Source organism: Crocodylus porosus, unplaced genomic scaffold (assembly GCF_001723895.1).
Source record: "Crocodylus porosus isolate Cpor-Errol unplaced genomic scaffold, CroPor_comp1, whole genome shotgun sequence".
Taxonomy (NCBI): Eukaryota; Metazoa; Chordata; order Crocodylia; family Crocodylidae; genus Crocodylus; species Crocodylus porosus.
The window spans coordinates 21,206,430-21,221,869 of record NW_017728913.1 but is presented as its reverse complement, the minus strand read 5'-3'; positions in this window follow the sequence as shown (position 1 = coordinate 21,221,869).

The window sequence follows — 15,440 nt, the reverse complement described above, 5'->3', positions numbered from 1 at the left end:
GTCCAGGGGGGCTGGGGGAGCGAGTGGGGCTATCATGGGTCCCCCCATGGTCCCCTCCCCCCTCCTCCAGCCCCCTTACTCTCCAGCACTGGAGCCCTGGTCCTGAAACAGCCAGAGCATCTTCATGGAAGACCCAGCCTCTGGTTGCCCTCACTCTGGTTGCTTTGCTTTTTTAAACTTTCGTTTTTTTAGAGCCCTGGATATCCAGGGGTCTAATTTTCTCCCCACACTGCAAGTTTGCAGCACGGGGAACATTTTTTCATTCCTGCACATGCCTGTTGCCCCTCCTCAAAGAGGTTTGAGGCAGGGCAAGATGAACGTATGTGCTCGTATGGCTTCAGTAGGTCACATGCAGTGACATGAAAATCAAATGACACAAGACAAGAGGGTTAAAACATTCAGTGGTAGAAACCTTTGTGTGTCATAGCCAGTGCAAATTCTTTACAATGACTGTGCAAGAATAGGAGACATTTCCATTTGTCACAACATTAATGAGTTCAGTCTTGCAGTCCTCATTAAGCTATACCTCTATTGATTTGGCAGTCTTATATCTGGCCCATATTTCTTAGGGGGGAGAAATATATGACAATATGATCCATTTTGGGAGTTAGCTTGATGCTTCTGAAACATACTTGTATGTTGCTATACTACTATGCAAATGGCTTTATTTATGTTTATGTGTAAGCAAATTATTGGTTAGAAGTGGCTCAAATAAAGGAGCTGGTTAAGTGCTGCTTTCTCTGAGTTACAATATATAGTAGAAATGTACTGCTAAGACACATTGCAAAATTGCCCATAAAAATAATATAAGAACAGGAGTAGGAGGAAGCTATTCCTAATAATAAGAATTTAAAAATCATGGAATTTCAGATTCTTGTACATTGTTTCTGAATTCTGCAGTTTTCTGCAAATCCTAAAATTTTGTATATTAAAAGTTAGGTATGTACTTTTATCCCTGGTGAATATACAATCATGATATAAATCCATACTCTACTGCTTTACAGAAAATTGCCTATTTCCAAACAATCCCATCAACAACAGTGCAGATTTACTCTTTACCATTCTACCCAGTTCTCATAGTAATAGTCACTAAGAGTATAGTCTTTTTAAATGCATACACTTTCATTGGTGTAACTGAATATCTCTTTTAAAAATGAGTTAGTTAAACCAGTACAAAGAAACCACCAGATTGCAAATAATCATAAACCACATTTAAATCAATTTAAGAGTATCCACACAGTGGTTTAAACAAGTTTAGCAAAGTTAATTTTAAAAAAGGTTAAATTTTACCAGTGCAATGTTTACCTGAAGATGAATGCACATTTTTGTTATACATTATGGTCATTATACATTATGGTATTATAGCTTTACATCCTGCTTTATTATTCTGCCTTTCATAAACTTATATTAATTAACTTAGATTTTATAGAATTTGCATGTAATAAATTATAAGAGCAACGTTTGAAAATGATTTGAAAATCATTTACTAGCAGAACTAAGTGAAAATACCAGATGTTTCTGATTGTGTTAAATATTTATAATATTATTTATATAAATGTATTATACACAATATACTATATTATATTTGTTATTTGTTTATTTATTCTTATATTATTACTTGTGTGTAATATTATTTTTAAAAGCTATCAGTTCAAGTGGACTAAACCCAATTCTTAATGTTAAAATTACTTTCAGAACATTAACAGATTGCTTCCAAGTGACCAGTTCTTTCAAGCATGATTATAAGCCATAATCTTAAATACCTTGCAAACCCCTTAAAATTTCTATTGTTCGAGAATATTTTCAAAATAATATTTATTCATTGTAACAGCCCAGTTAAGTAGCCTAATCCTAAGGCATAAATGTGTTATATTACATAGAACTGTTTTTTTGGTTGCTTTTCTTTAAAATACAAAGCCATTAGCAATATGAACAATGGTTCTGCACTTAAATTTTTCAAACTGAAATGACTACATTAGAAATTTCTCCAGGTAAGTAGTTTGATTTTCAGTGCTGCTTACTTGCATGATGAAAAAAGATCTTTTTGTCTTTGTTATGTATTTTAACGGAGGTGTAATTTTTTTCTTTTTTTATGGGGACTAGAAGAGCTGAACTATAGCGTGCCTTAAAAGTGAAATAGCTAGGATGATAAAAGGCACAGCGCTTTCTTACTACAGCTATGCTTTTAATGTCTAGTTAAAATAATATCAGTCCATTAGTGAAGCTGGAGTGCATCTTCACCACCCCATAAAAGCAAGTCTCTTTACCTCAGAGCTCCATTTAGTAAGGTACATCTGAAAAGAAAAAAAAAAAAGATTTTATTCTGCTCAAACAGAAGACCGTCATCTCAAGGGTACCAACTGAGCTACCAAATTACTATACTTTAAGAGGGTTTTCTTTGTTTTGTTCCTCCCCCTCTTTCCCATTCTTTCAAACCTACAAGTAAATTCCTTTAGATATAGAATGGTAGAATAGAGAAAGTAGTTTATCAAAGACAATATACAGATTGTCCATAAAGCTGATTTTTTTTTCAAAATAATTATCTTTCTATATTTCAATAAGGAGTGTTATATTTTCATAATAAAATGTGTAAAAATAAAAACAATGGGTAGGTGTTCAATTTACAAAGGAGCTTTTGATATGGCAACATGAAGCATTTTAGATTTCTATCCCCCTAATAAAATTCACAACCAGGAGTTAGGCATGGAGGCCTGGTACAGAAGTTTCATTTATTGTGCAGTAAGTGCTCAGAAAGTGCTCTACAGCCATAGCTGAACAGTCAAGACACATATAGCACTGTAAAAATGGCAGATCCTGCTCTAAGATAACCCTGGATGGATGTGGTATCAGACTTCAGCACTGTAGGTTATAGTGCCATAACAAACATCTCTGCCAGATTCCATTGTGACTCAGGTCACATTCAACCTGCAACCCAAGGGGCTTTGTGGCCCTCCACTCTGCCCTCCTTGCAGGTGGTGTTCTAGCCTCAGTCAGAGCTTGACTCCCCTGCCCAAGCACTGGCCTGGGGCTGTCACTGACAAGAGTCAGTAAAACCTCTGTCCGCAGGCCCCTGTCCTTTCTCTCCATCTGGTCTTGCTGACTCCTTCAGGCTTACCTCTCCACTCCCTCTGACCCTTGTGGTTAGCATAGATCCATGCACGCAAGAAAAACTGCTTATTGCTGAATTTATCATATTGTGTGTTGTCACTGGGGAAAGGTGAGCAAGTGCTGAATGCGCTTCATCTCCAATCTCAAGCTGAAAGGGAATGCTTCTGCTTACAGTTATAATGTCTTAACAACTGATTCATCTGGGCTGATTTCTGGCAATGGAAGTAAAAAATATATTTGAACATGCCCAAAATCTACATCAGCAGACCTATGCATGCTAATATGTAGCATCACTACTTTCCAACTTGTCGGGAAACCTAATGAATGCATAAAATGTAGATTGTGAGAAGTACTTATACTGCCTGTGCTCAATACGGGATGCAGGACCAGAAACCTATGAGTTCAGCTCACAGCATGAAATACTAGAAACCTTGGATGCATCCAATAGCTCATAAAGAAACAGAGAGTGTTTCTCTTTTCTCATGTTTTAAAGCCAATTTTAATAATTATGGTCATTCAAATAATGGTTTGGAACCATGTGCGCTTGATAGAAAGCTGTTTCAGGCAGTCTGTTAGAGAGTTTGAGGTATGATGCTGGGAGTCCCGGGGATACTTAAGTAGCAAGTCTTCTTCTTACTGCCAGTGGTCATAAGCTTCCAGCATCCACCTTCCTGGGGTGGTATGAAAAGGAAATATGGCTCCCACCATTCTCTTCATGTGAAGCTTATGACTTCCACCTTCCTGGGAGTCCACGTCCTCTTCATTTTCTAGTGCTTGAGGTATTTGTGCTTAGGCTCCAATCTCTCATGGAGTGCAGCATGGTTCTGCCACAAATATCAAGGGCATGTGAATTAGGTAGATTTGTGATCACATTGAATGGGACATGCTCTCTTAAGAATCCAAGAAAGGAGGGTTAGGGAGTGGGCGGTAACTGGGCAATTCACTTTCACCCTATTCCCCAGCATTCCCACGCCCTTCTCTGACCTCAACTCTTTTTTGGGCTTCTTAGTCATAATGGCCTGAGAGGGCTATGACTGCAGGGGTGGCCTGTGGTGGTTTTTGCTACCTCTGCTGCCCCTTTCTTTTTCCCCTACCCTCTGGTGGCTCTGCATTTCCCCCAGGGCCTGGGTTCCCATCATGAAATATGAGTAAACTTTACCATCATGGGTTGCAGTGTCCTTGCACATGTCCTGCCTCATCAGGAGAAGAGTTAGAAGGACTGGCTATTGGTCTTGCAGGTCATTCCAGCACAGTGGCTGCTGTGCAGGTACTGGGGAGACTGGTATGTGCTTTGCACCTCTAGGAGGGGTGCTGAGATATGTGATAGGATTCACTGCAGAACAGCCATGGCTTCTGTGTGGGGAATGACAGCCAGCATGGCTTTATCATAGGCAAGTCTTGTCTAACCATCCTTATCTACTTTTACAATCAGGTGACTCACCACCTGGATAAGGGAGAAGTGGTGGATATTGTATACCTTGACTTCCAAAAAGCCTTTGATCTGGTATTCCACAATGTTCTCATGAGAAAATTGGAAGATAGAGGGTTTAACTGTGAGACAGTTAGGTGGGTATGAAGCTGGTTGCAGGGTAGGACCCAGAGAATCCTAATGAATGAATCTGTGTCATCTCGGCTAGAAGTGGACAGTGGTGTCCCACAGGGATCGGTGCTTGATCCGGTACTTTTCAACATCTTCATCAATGATTTGGATGAAGGAGTGAAGAGCTCACTGGCCAAGTTCACAGATGATACCAAGTTATGGAGAAGCGTGGTCATACTTGAAGATAGGCTACAGATACAAGTTGGGCGAGTCAGAACCAGGTGAAGTTCAACATCAAAAAATGTAAAGTGCTCCACCTGGGGATGAATAATCCCCCATTCCCAGCACAGCAAATAATACTCTGGCATGTATCAATCAATTCATTTCCAGCAAGACCAAGGAGGTGGTTCTTCCACTCTACTTGGCACTGCTGATACCCTGACTGGAGTATTGTGTCGAGTTCTGGGTGCCACAGTGTAACAAGGATGTGGTACAACTTGAGAGAGTCCAGAGAAGGGCCACCTGTATGATTAGAGGCTTGCATGGCAAGCCATACAAGAAAAGGCTGAGGGACCTGGAACTCTTCAGCTTGAAAAAGAGAAGGCTGAGAGGGGATTTGGTAGCAGTTTACTGTCATATCAGGGGAATACATCAGGGGCTCGGTGAACAACTGTTCACCAGGGCTCCTTTGGGGAGAATGAGGAGTAATGGGCACAAACTCCCGAAAGACCATTTCAGGCTCAATAGAGAGGGGGGGTGGGAATGCTAAAGCATAATTGCTCCAAAACTCTTTTCAATATTCTTTACCATGATGCTACATCTGACCACCAAGTTTCTGGAGCTGAATGGCTGGTAAGCTGTGAGAGTGAATTGCCCACTTACCACCCTCTTTCCCCTCCCCCACCAAACACTTGGATGCTTACGAGAGGAAGTCTCATTCAATGTGATCACAAATCTGCCTAATTCACACATTCTTGTTATTTGTGTCAGGGTCATGTTGCACTCCATGAGAGATTGGAACCTAAACACCAATACCTCAAGCTCTTACATGTAAACAGTTTCTGATGAACTCTGATGAACTTAATAAATGCCATCAATGCCTTTTCACGAGTGCTTGAGGGGAGCTCGAGGGGAAAGTAAGGGGTCATCTGTGATAGAAGGATTCTTGGATGGAAACCATTATCTCAGCCTCTCAGCTTTTGCTTTCCAGGTGACTTCCAGGTTCCGCACCTGGACAGACTGGCAAGCAGTCCAACAGCACTTTTTCCCCTCCCCTCTAATCCAATCCATGGGTAAAGTCCAATGGGTGCCAGATAACTCCAATTTTCATGGCACAGGCACTCATTGTATTGACCCCTCAGGACCAACAGAACACAGGTATTTTGAACACATGTGCGCACGCACACACGTGTGCACACACACACACACACACACACACACACACACACACAATCCCAGTGTCCTGAACACTCACATGCAGTAAGGTAGGGATCATGATTGCCTGATAAACCATGAGCTTGATTTCAAACCTGATGGGATGATCTTCTGTTTCCTCAGGCATCTGAGAACACCTGTTTCCTCAGGCATCTGAAGGCTGCACTTGCACATTTGAGGTGATGTTGGATTTCTCTGTTGATGTCAGCCTTTTGCAAGAGATGGCTTCTGACATACAGGAAATACTGAACATTCTCCAGAGTCTCACCATAAATCTGAACGCGCAGAGTTAGGGACTGCTGGCTAAGAGCTTGTTGGTGGAGGACCTTAGTCTTCTCAATGTTGAGTCAGTCTGATTTTCTTATATGCCTCAGTAAAGTCATTGATGATAGCCTGAAGATCTGCCTCAATGTGAACATGCATTACAACATCATCAGCATACTGGAGCTCAATGATTGAAGTCAGGGTTATCTTGCTTTTGACTCAGAGTCAGATGAGATTAAACAGCTTACCAGCTATTCAACTCCATCTGACTTGGTGGTCAGATGTAGCATCATTGTAAAGAATATTGAGAAGAGTTTTGGAGCAATTATGCAGCCTTAACCTGGAAAGGATCTGGGATAGATCTGTTATTGAAAAGCAACACTTGCAAGCCATCATGGAGGAAGCAAAGAATGGTAATGAATTTCAGTGGGCTTCCATACCTCAGAAGGACCCTCCACAGTGCTTCTCAGTTGATGGAGTGGAAGCCTTTTGTGAACTCAAAGAAGTCCAGGTAGAGAGGTTTATGTTTTATGCAGCACTTTTGCAGTGAGCAGTAAAGATCATGTTAAAAGGTCTTCAGTAAGTGGAGGGAGACAGTTCAGGACGGGTATCACAATATTTTTCATTGTGGTGGACAGCAATGCAGCACAGCTGTGCTGCTACCAGAGTCTCCACAGGTGTCAGACAGTGGAAAGACCTTCAGGGCAGGTCAGCTGAGAAATCTGCAGAGGTAACTCTGACAAATAAGCAGTTGTGGACCAAGCAACAACAGCAGCATCAGGTTGTGGTGGAGACAGCAGATGGCAATGCTCTCCCTCCTGAAAAGCCACATATATCTTTTAATAGTGCAGTGACATGGTAAGTACAGATTGCCACTATAATAAGCCTGTCCAGCCTACAGCCATAGGTAAAGCAGGTGAATTTGCAACTTATAAACTAACTGAATCAGATGCATGCATGAAAGATAGAACTAATCCATGAAAAAGGAAAATAAATAAAAGGATAGTCTAAAAAGTGTACATTAAAAGGAAAGATGGACAACCTTCTCCAGAATTAAGCTCATTATAAATAGAGCCCTTGTGCAAAATTGTGATGCAGACTTCAAGCACTGTTCAGGAAATACCAAATCATGTTTTGGTCAAGGTCATCTCTAGTCAAAATCCTCAAGTTTAAATTTGATCTTGTTTCCATAGTTTCCACTAGAAAAAAAAATCCTCCCATATATATTACCTGAAGGGGATCAGGACCCAAATACACAGTTGTAAAAATATGCATATATATGGGGGGAAAAAACAGACAGAACGATTTAATTTCCATTTCTGAACCCAAAAAGAAAAGCAATAAAGAGGAAGTACTCATCGGAATAATGTTATGAAACAAAGAAATAGATTAATTACCTATTAATCTGTGACTGTTCAGTAATGCATTAGAGAAAATGGGTTGTTTTAGCTGAATCTATTTGCTAGTGCCTAGGAATAAGAGGAAAAATACATACCAAAGAAATATTTCAAAGAAAATTACCACATTGCCATTATTCCTATACCACTTCTGGATGGCAAGGTGCTGATGTGAATTATACCATTTTTGCCAATAGCAAAGACAATCTGTTACTAGAGCTATATCTATAGGATTAGTACAAGCTGGCCTGCACTTGCAAATTGAAAACATGGTAGGGTGTATCTAGCCATATATAAGAAGTTTTGAAAAGAACCATAATAACATAGAATAACAGCCCCTGATGAAGGAGAAGCCCAAACCAGAGAGAGCAGAGGAGCTCCAACTTTCAAAGACATCAAAAAAAGTCAACTGTGAAGTAAACAGGCTGTTTAACTGCAAATTTTGAATTTTACCATAGTAGCATTGGTTTGAAGTATCTCGTAACATAGGGAATGTACAGATGTTACACTTAGATCAACCTAAGTAGGGTTAAGTTGATCTAAGTGCTGAACTGTATACATGTTCAGAGAGGCTATTGTATGTTTTATCTAAGCCCTGGACAGATAACCTCTTCCCACTGCCCCCATGGACCCACTAACACCTCATAAGCCCACCACCTCCCCCTGGACTCACCAGCTCCCCCCAGACCCATTAACATCCCCTGTGGACCCATTAGCCTGCACCCACTCCAAATCATTTAGATCTCATCCTTGGCATCAGCAAACATGTGCACACACAGGACCTGATCTATGGTCACGTAACTTAAAATAAGCCTTGTAATTGTAGGACTTATCCCGAGAATGCCTGCATTTTGCTTTAGGCTTTAAAGTAGTATTCTGGGTAATCACTACTTCAGAAATCCCTGTGTAGATAGAGCTATGATGACATTTTAATGACTGCTTCTCAAAAAGACAGCTGTAGGAAAATGCAGTGCTGCTAGTGGTTTAAATACCTTTAAGTACCATGCAAGACGCAAGGTTTTTTGGATATCTTACACTGAACCAACAGTATAGTCAAGAGAGATCTTAGGCAAGATTTGGGCCACTAGGGGAGCTTATACATTTGACAGGGGTTTAGTCCTCACGATTTTATTCTATGTCCCCTAAATTGAAATGCTGGGTTTTTAATTGAAACACACCATTTCAATTTTTCCACCACATGGTTCTTGGGGGGGTTTTGGAGCTGGACCCTGCCTGCAGCTGAGAGGGTGAGCTGCTGGTGGGCTGAGCAGCCCCCAAGCTGTGGGGGGTCCCAGTCCTTCCTTCCATGGCAGTGGCACCCCCCAATGCACCCCAGCTTGGAGGCAGCACTCAGCCCGATCCAACTATTCCCCAAGCCCATCCGGCACCTGCTGAAGTCACAAGTGGCAAGGGTGTTATCTCTCAGCTCTATGTTCTTGGGGACCCTGGCACAGTACACAGCATATCTGACTACAAAGCACTATCCCCCTCCCCACCTCTGCCTGAACAAGAACTGATTAGAGGAAGGACTTACAGAAGACAAGGAAGATGCAGTGGGAGATACACCTAAAGCCCTCCAGACAAGGGTGATAAGAGTGAAGCAACTCCCTTGGTCTCATTTGCTTCTGAGATGGAACCAGATGACAAGTCATTTAAATGGGAGATGGCACAGGCATGCACCTTCATTAGCATTCAGAATGGAGAACAGAGATTCCAAGGCAAGGACTGCACTGAATTCCAGGATCAGAAAAGCAGGGGAGCACTGCATGATGGAGAATCCTTGCTCCAAATGCTAATCAACCCACATCTACATATACCCAGCTCAGCATTTATCAGACCAATTCTAGTAATGGCTCCTCTATTGGTATCCAAAACAAGGAATTTGCCTGTCTGTATTGTGAGCTCCCCCAGAGTAATGCCATCCATGGCCAGCAGTGATCAGTTCCTATTATCCAGCATATGAGCCATTGTTTACCCCAAAACAAACCTAGTGTTCTCTCTTGAGCCAGTGTTAGTCCTCTACAAAAACCCGTACCCAAGCTTAAGTTTCTGTCCTGGTGTTTGGATCCAAAGCACCAGTTCCACTCCTTTTCTGCCTGGAATCTCTCCATTGATTATGCTGAAGACTCTGCCTGTCTATGAGATCAACACCTGGTAACCTTGACTGGTTCAAGCTTCACTGAGTGGTGAGATCCCATCTCTCTCTCTCTCTCTCTCTCTCTCTCTCTCTCTCTCTCTCTCTCTCTCCCCGCCCCCCCCCAAGGAACCTGACTTTTATTTTCTTTCTCCAGGCACAGCTTTCTAAACTTGACTTTTGCTAATCAAACTCAAGCCAGACTTCCCCAAAAACCTAATTGAAACTATGTAATACTGTAACTGTTTATTTGTCTCTCTCTTGTAGGGCTATTATCACTGGTATCATCATAAGTTCATATACCTGGCAATAAATAACTTTTATGGTCAAGCTGGTTGCTAAACTTTCTCTCTGAACCTCACCTACTCCTTCTTTCCCTTGACCTCCCCATTTGCTCTACAGCAATGCTTCTTTTACCTAAGCCAAAGATCCCTGTAATGCCCAAAACCACAGCAGGGTCTACTCATCAAGAGGGTTACTACTAGGACCTTTGTGACAAGACATTTTGACATGCTGAGTTTTGAGGCACATGAGGGTATGAGCTAAAAGTGCTGATCGGACCCAGCCTGCTCAGACATACTCTGGTAGATGTGTGTATGTGTGTCTAACTGCATTTATTATTGTCCTAATGAACTGAATTCAAGGCACATGAGGGTGTCAGCTTATCAATGCTGAATAGTCTGGCCTGACTCAGATGTGCTCTGTTAACCTGCGTGCTTGTGTCTGACTGCATTTTATTGTTGCCCTGATGAACTGAGTTCAAGGCATATGAGGTTGTTAGCCTGTCAATGCTAAATAACCCAGCCTGGCTCAGGCATCTCCTGTTGATCTGTGTGTGTAAGTGTGTACATGTGTTTGACTGATTTGGTGACTGGAGAAACCCAGCCCCGTTGAAACTGAGTCCTGCAAGATAGCTCCATTGGGGGTGAGGACTTGCAGAAGGGAGAGATATAGCTCCGTATAGAAACACAAGAAGCACATTGATAGAATTACAGAGATCCCCAGAAACATACCTGTAATAAATTAGCACTCTTTAAAGTGACAGGCAAATCTGGTAACAAGGGGCCCAATCCTTTTTTTCTGTGGAACTGGCTCACTTATCCTATAGCTATGGGGCAAGCTGACAGCTACAGCATTGCAAGGGTGGATGACTGGAGGCCCTCTGGGTTAAAATCCATGGGGAACACAGCACAGGGGACACAATGGTGGGAGTCTACTACAGACCTCTCACCCAGAATCAAGAGCTTGACCAGAAGTTCGCCAGGGAATTGACTGAGGCCACATGCTCCTGGTGCATGGTTGTCATGGGAGACTTCAACTACCCAGACATCTCGTGGGAAGAGTGCTCAGTCAAATCTGAATGGTCGTAAAGTTTCCTCACGTGTGTGGATGAGCTCTATCTGACACAAGAAGTCTACAGGCCAACGAGAGGTAAAATGCTGCTCGACCTAGTACTGGCAACTGGGGATGGCCTAATTAGTGACCTAACAATCAAAGGGAAGCTGGGTGACAGTAACCATGAGCTGAACACCTTCACCATCTGCCGTAAAGCTGGCAAATCAGTCAGCAATACAGTAGTCCTTGACTTCAGGAAAGCTGACTTTGACAGGCTCAGGACACTTGTTGGTAAGGCCCTAAGGGACCACAACCCAAAGGGGAGGGGAATTCAGGAAGAGTGGCTGCTCCTCAAGGGAGTGATCCTGGATGCACAAGCAATGTGCATCCAGCAATACCCGTCTCAGAGAAAAGGTAGCAAAAGGGCACAGCAGCCCCCTTGGCTCAGCAGGGAACTAGCAGACCTCCTGCATCTAAAAAGAAAGACCTACAAAGGATGGAGGATGGGATCCACTTCCAAAGAGGAATATTCTGCACTGGCCCAGATCTGCAGGGAGCAAACCAGGACAGCCAAGGCTGTGATGGAACTCCAACTGGCTCCAAGTAGCAAGGACAAAAAAAGTCCTTTTTTGGATATGTGGGGAGCTGGATGGAAAAGCAAGGGCAACGTTGGACCCCTGCTAAACCAGATGGGACAGCTGACAACCAATGCCCAGGAAAAATCCAACTTGCAAAATGGGTACTTTGCATCAATCTTTCACCAGTCCCATGGGATGCCCCTGCCCATTATGGGATGGGGAGGCCCAGGTGAGGGAAATTCCCTACTCTCCATCAATGCTGACCTCATGAAGGAACACCTTGAGAGGCTGGACACCTTCAAGTCAGCTGGCCCTGACAGCCTATGCTCCAGGGTACTCAAGGAGCTGGCGAGCGTCATAGCCCAGCCCCTGGCACAGATCTTCAGAACTCCTGGAGCTCTGGTGAACTACCTGAAGACTGGAAGAAGGCCAATGTGGTGCCTATCTTCAAGAAAGGGAGAAAAGTGGATCCAGCAAACTACAGGCCCATCAGCCTGACTATCCTGGGGGAAGTCTTAGAAAGGATTATCAAAAAGGCCATTCTTAACAGGCTGGCCAATGGCAACTTCCTGAGGGATAGCCAGCACAGGTTTGTTGTGGGTAGGTCTTGCATGACCAATCTTGTTTCCTTTTGCGATCAGGTGATGTATCACCTGGGCAGGGGAGAGGAGATTGATGTCATATATCTTGACTTTAAAAAAGCCTTTGATCTGGTATCCCATGATCACCTCATGGCAAAACTGGCAAACTGTGGCCTTGGGTGCACCACAATCTGCTGGATGGGGAATTGGCTCCATGGTAGGACCCAGAGGGTGGTTGTTGATGGAAGTCAATCATTGTGGTGCACTGTGATCAGTGGGGTCCCTCAAAGCTCTGTCCTTGGACCTATATTATTCAACATCTTCATTAATGATGTGGACATTGGAGTCAGAAGCGGACTAGTCAAGTTCGCTGATGACACCAAACTTTGGGGTAAAGCATCCACACCTGAGGACAGAAGGGGCAATACAGGCTGACCTTGACAGGCTCAGAAAATGGGCAGATGACAACCTGATGGTTTAACACTGAAAGATGCAAGGTTCTCCACCTTGGGAAGAAAAAGCTGCAGCATGCTTATAGGCTTGGCAGTGCTACACTGGCTAGCACTGAGAGCCATGGGACTCTTCAGCCTGGAAAAGCGCAGGGTCGGGGTGATCTAATGTCTACCTATAAGTTTATAAGGGGTTCTCGTCAGGATCTGGGGGAACATTTGTTCACCAGAGTGCCACAAGGGATGACAAGGTTGAATGGTCATAAACTCCTCCAAGACCATTTCAAGCTGGACATAAGGAAGAACTTCTTTACTGTTCGAGCCTCCAAGATCTGGAATAGCCTACCACTGGAGGTAGTTCAAGCACCTACTTTGAACACCTTTAAGAGAAATGTGGATGTTTATCTTGCAGGGATCCTATGACCCCTGCTGACTTCCTGCCCTGGGGCAGGGGGCTGGATACGATGATCTTCCAAAGTCCCTTCCAGTCCTAATGTCTATGAAATCTATGAAATTTGCAACACTGCAAACTAAACTACATCTCTATGTAGTTTAGTTTGCAATAATACAAAGTCATTTAAACTCCCCAAGACCAGCGTGTGTGTAATATGTGATGCTATTAAGCCACACCAATGACATTTGCATCATGTGTACATCATGATGATTATCATGTGATGTGCAAGTGCCCAAAGGTGGCCTGCCTCAGGTCTGGGAAAGAAGCAGACATAGCTTAAGTTAAGGTACCATGGTTTCTCTATATGGATTCTTAGTCACATACTACAGTTATTTGCTAGCCGGTTCATATATTTTAAAATGATTCCTATGTCATTTAAAATCCTTTTTCAGTAGCTCTAGAATATCTGTCTGGAAAACATTGAGATGAATGCACCAGTTCAACACTGTATGAAAAAGGTCAGGATACTAAATGAAGAAAAAAGATTATAATGGTGTAACTGTCTTCCAGGCATAGCAAACTTAATTTACATGTATATTCATGTCTGTAGAAGACTTCTATACAATTAACCATGATTATTAGATTTCTTTGTATGGAGCTGAATTAAATCACATACAGTTCCTAGAATAACATAATTCATAAAAATATTTTTGCAACACAATTTAAACTACATCAATTAATCAGATACATTTTGCAAATTGGAGTATTAAGTGAGAGTTAGAGATATACTGAAAAAACATCATTATTACATTAAAAAATTACTTTCAATTCTGGGACATAAATGCCAAAAGTGATTAGAATACAAACCAAAAAGTATTTCTTTCTACAACGTATGTTTTTTATAGTTGTAAATTGCTATGAAAAAATGCTATTCAAGATTTAATAATTAACTGATAACAGATTTAACTGTTTTGCTATTTAAAAAATTGAAGATTTATTATTTGAGAAAGCAGGTTTAAGCCGGAAAGACCAATTTTTCCTGGCATTTTGGTCAATTATTTGTTCCATCTCACCTGTGTATATGTCTGGCTATAAGGTTCATACTGCTCTGCCAAACTAAAATTGGCTACAATAAGATATAAGTGACCACTGGGGATATATATCATGAAGTTTCTGGTCTTCAAGAAACACGTCTGGGATTTTCAAATGTAAGTAATTAATTTTTATGCTAGTCATAATTAAAGGAGTTAAAATTTAGAGCTTACAACACTTGAAGCACTCCAGTAACTTTACAGTGCATTTCTGAACACACCAGAAAAGCAATCTTTTCTGAATTATGGCATTTATATCAGTGTAAAGAAATGTAATAAGCTGAAGTCATTTTTTCCATTGTAATGGGCCAGAGGCTCAACCATTTCCAAACTGAAGAACTTTTTAAGATAGTGGAAATGTTGCAATTATTTTTAATTGCCACATTCAAGGTAGAGTAATTTAAAACTACTAGAGCTTCCATTTTTTTAGCTCTTTAATTTAAAAGTGAGTCTAGTAATAGTCTGCCATACCAATTTAAGATGTATTAAACCAATTTACAAATGGAGCATTTAGAGAAACTAATGAGGAAAAGACTACATTAAAATGAAAAAAAAAAAACTCAATCATGCAAAAATATATTCTGAAAAACTGGATGAGGAGTTTGAAGTTAGGTGTTTTGTGATTTAATCTGCAGTGGACAGGAGGAGTATTCTCCATGAAAAAGATAGTGATATGGGAGATGTCAGTTCTGATGAATGTAATGAAAATGATGTGGCAGAAAATGAAAGCTGCCATTGAGGATAATCTAAACATTATAAAAGGGTTGACTTTGTAAAGCTGATATGCTACAGTGACCTCATATGCTAAGAATTATAGTCATATCTATTAGTGCTAAACATCACAACACACTTTTTTCTCAAATAGTATTACAAAAACGCTATTTATATAAATGGTACCAAAGGTAATACAAATAAAGGTACTAAAAAGGTAATAAAAATAAAGAAGTTATTCAGTAAAGTCAGACAAAATGCAATAAAAAAAGAATCTGAGGTGGTACTTGACTCACTACCGGTGGTTGAATCCTTCCTGTGGGCTCTCTGATGTAAACAATTTATTTCCCAAAATCATTATGCTACCACTGGGCATGTCTACACATGGCCCTATGGTACTGTTCTTACTGCATCATTGTTTAGT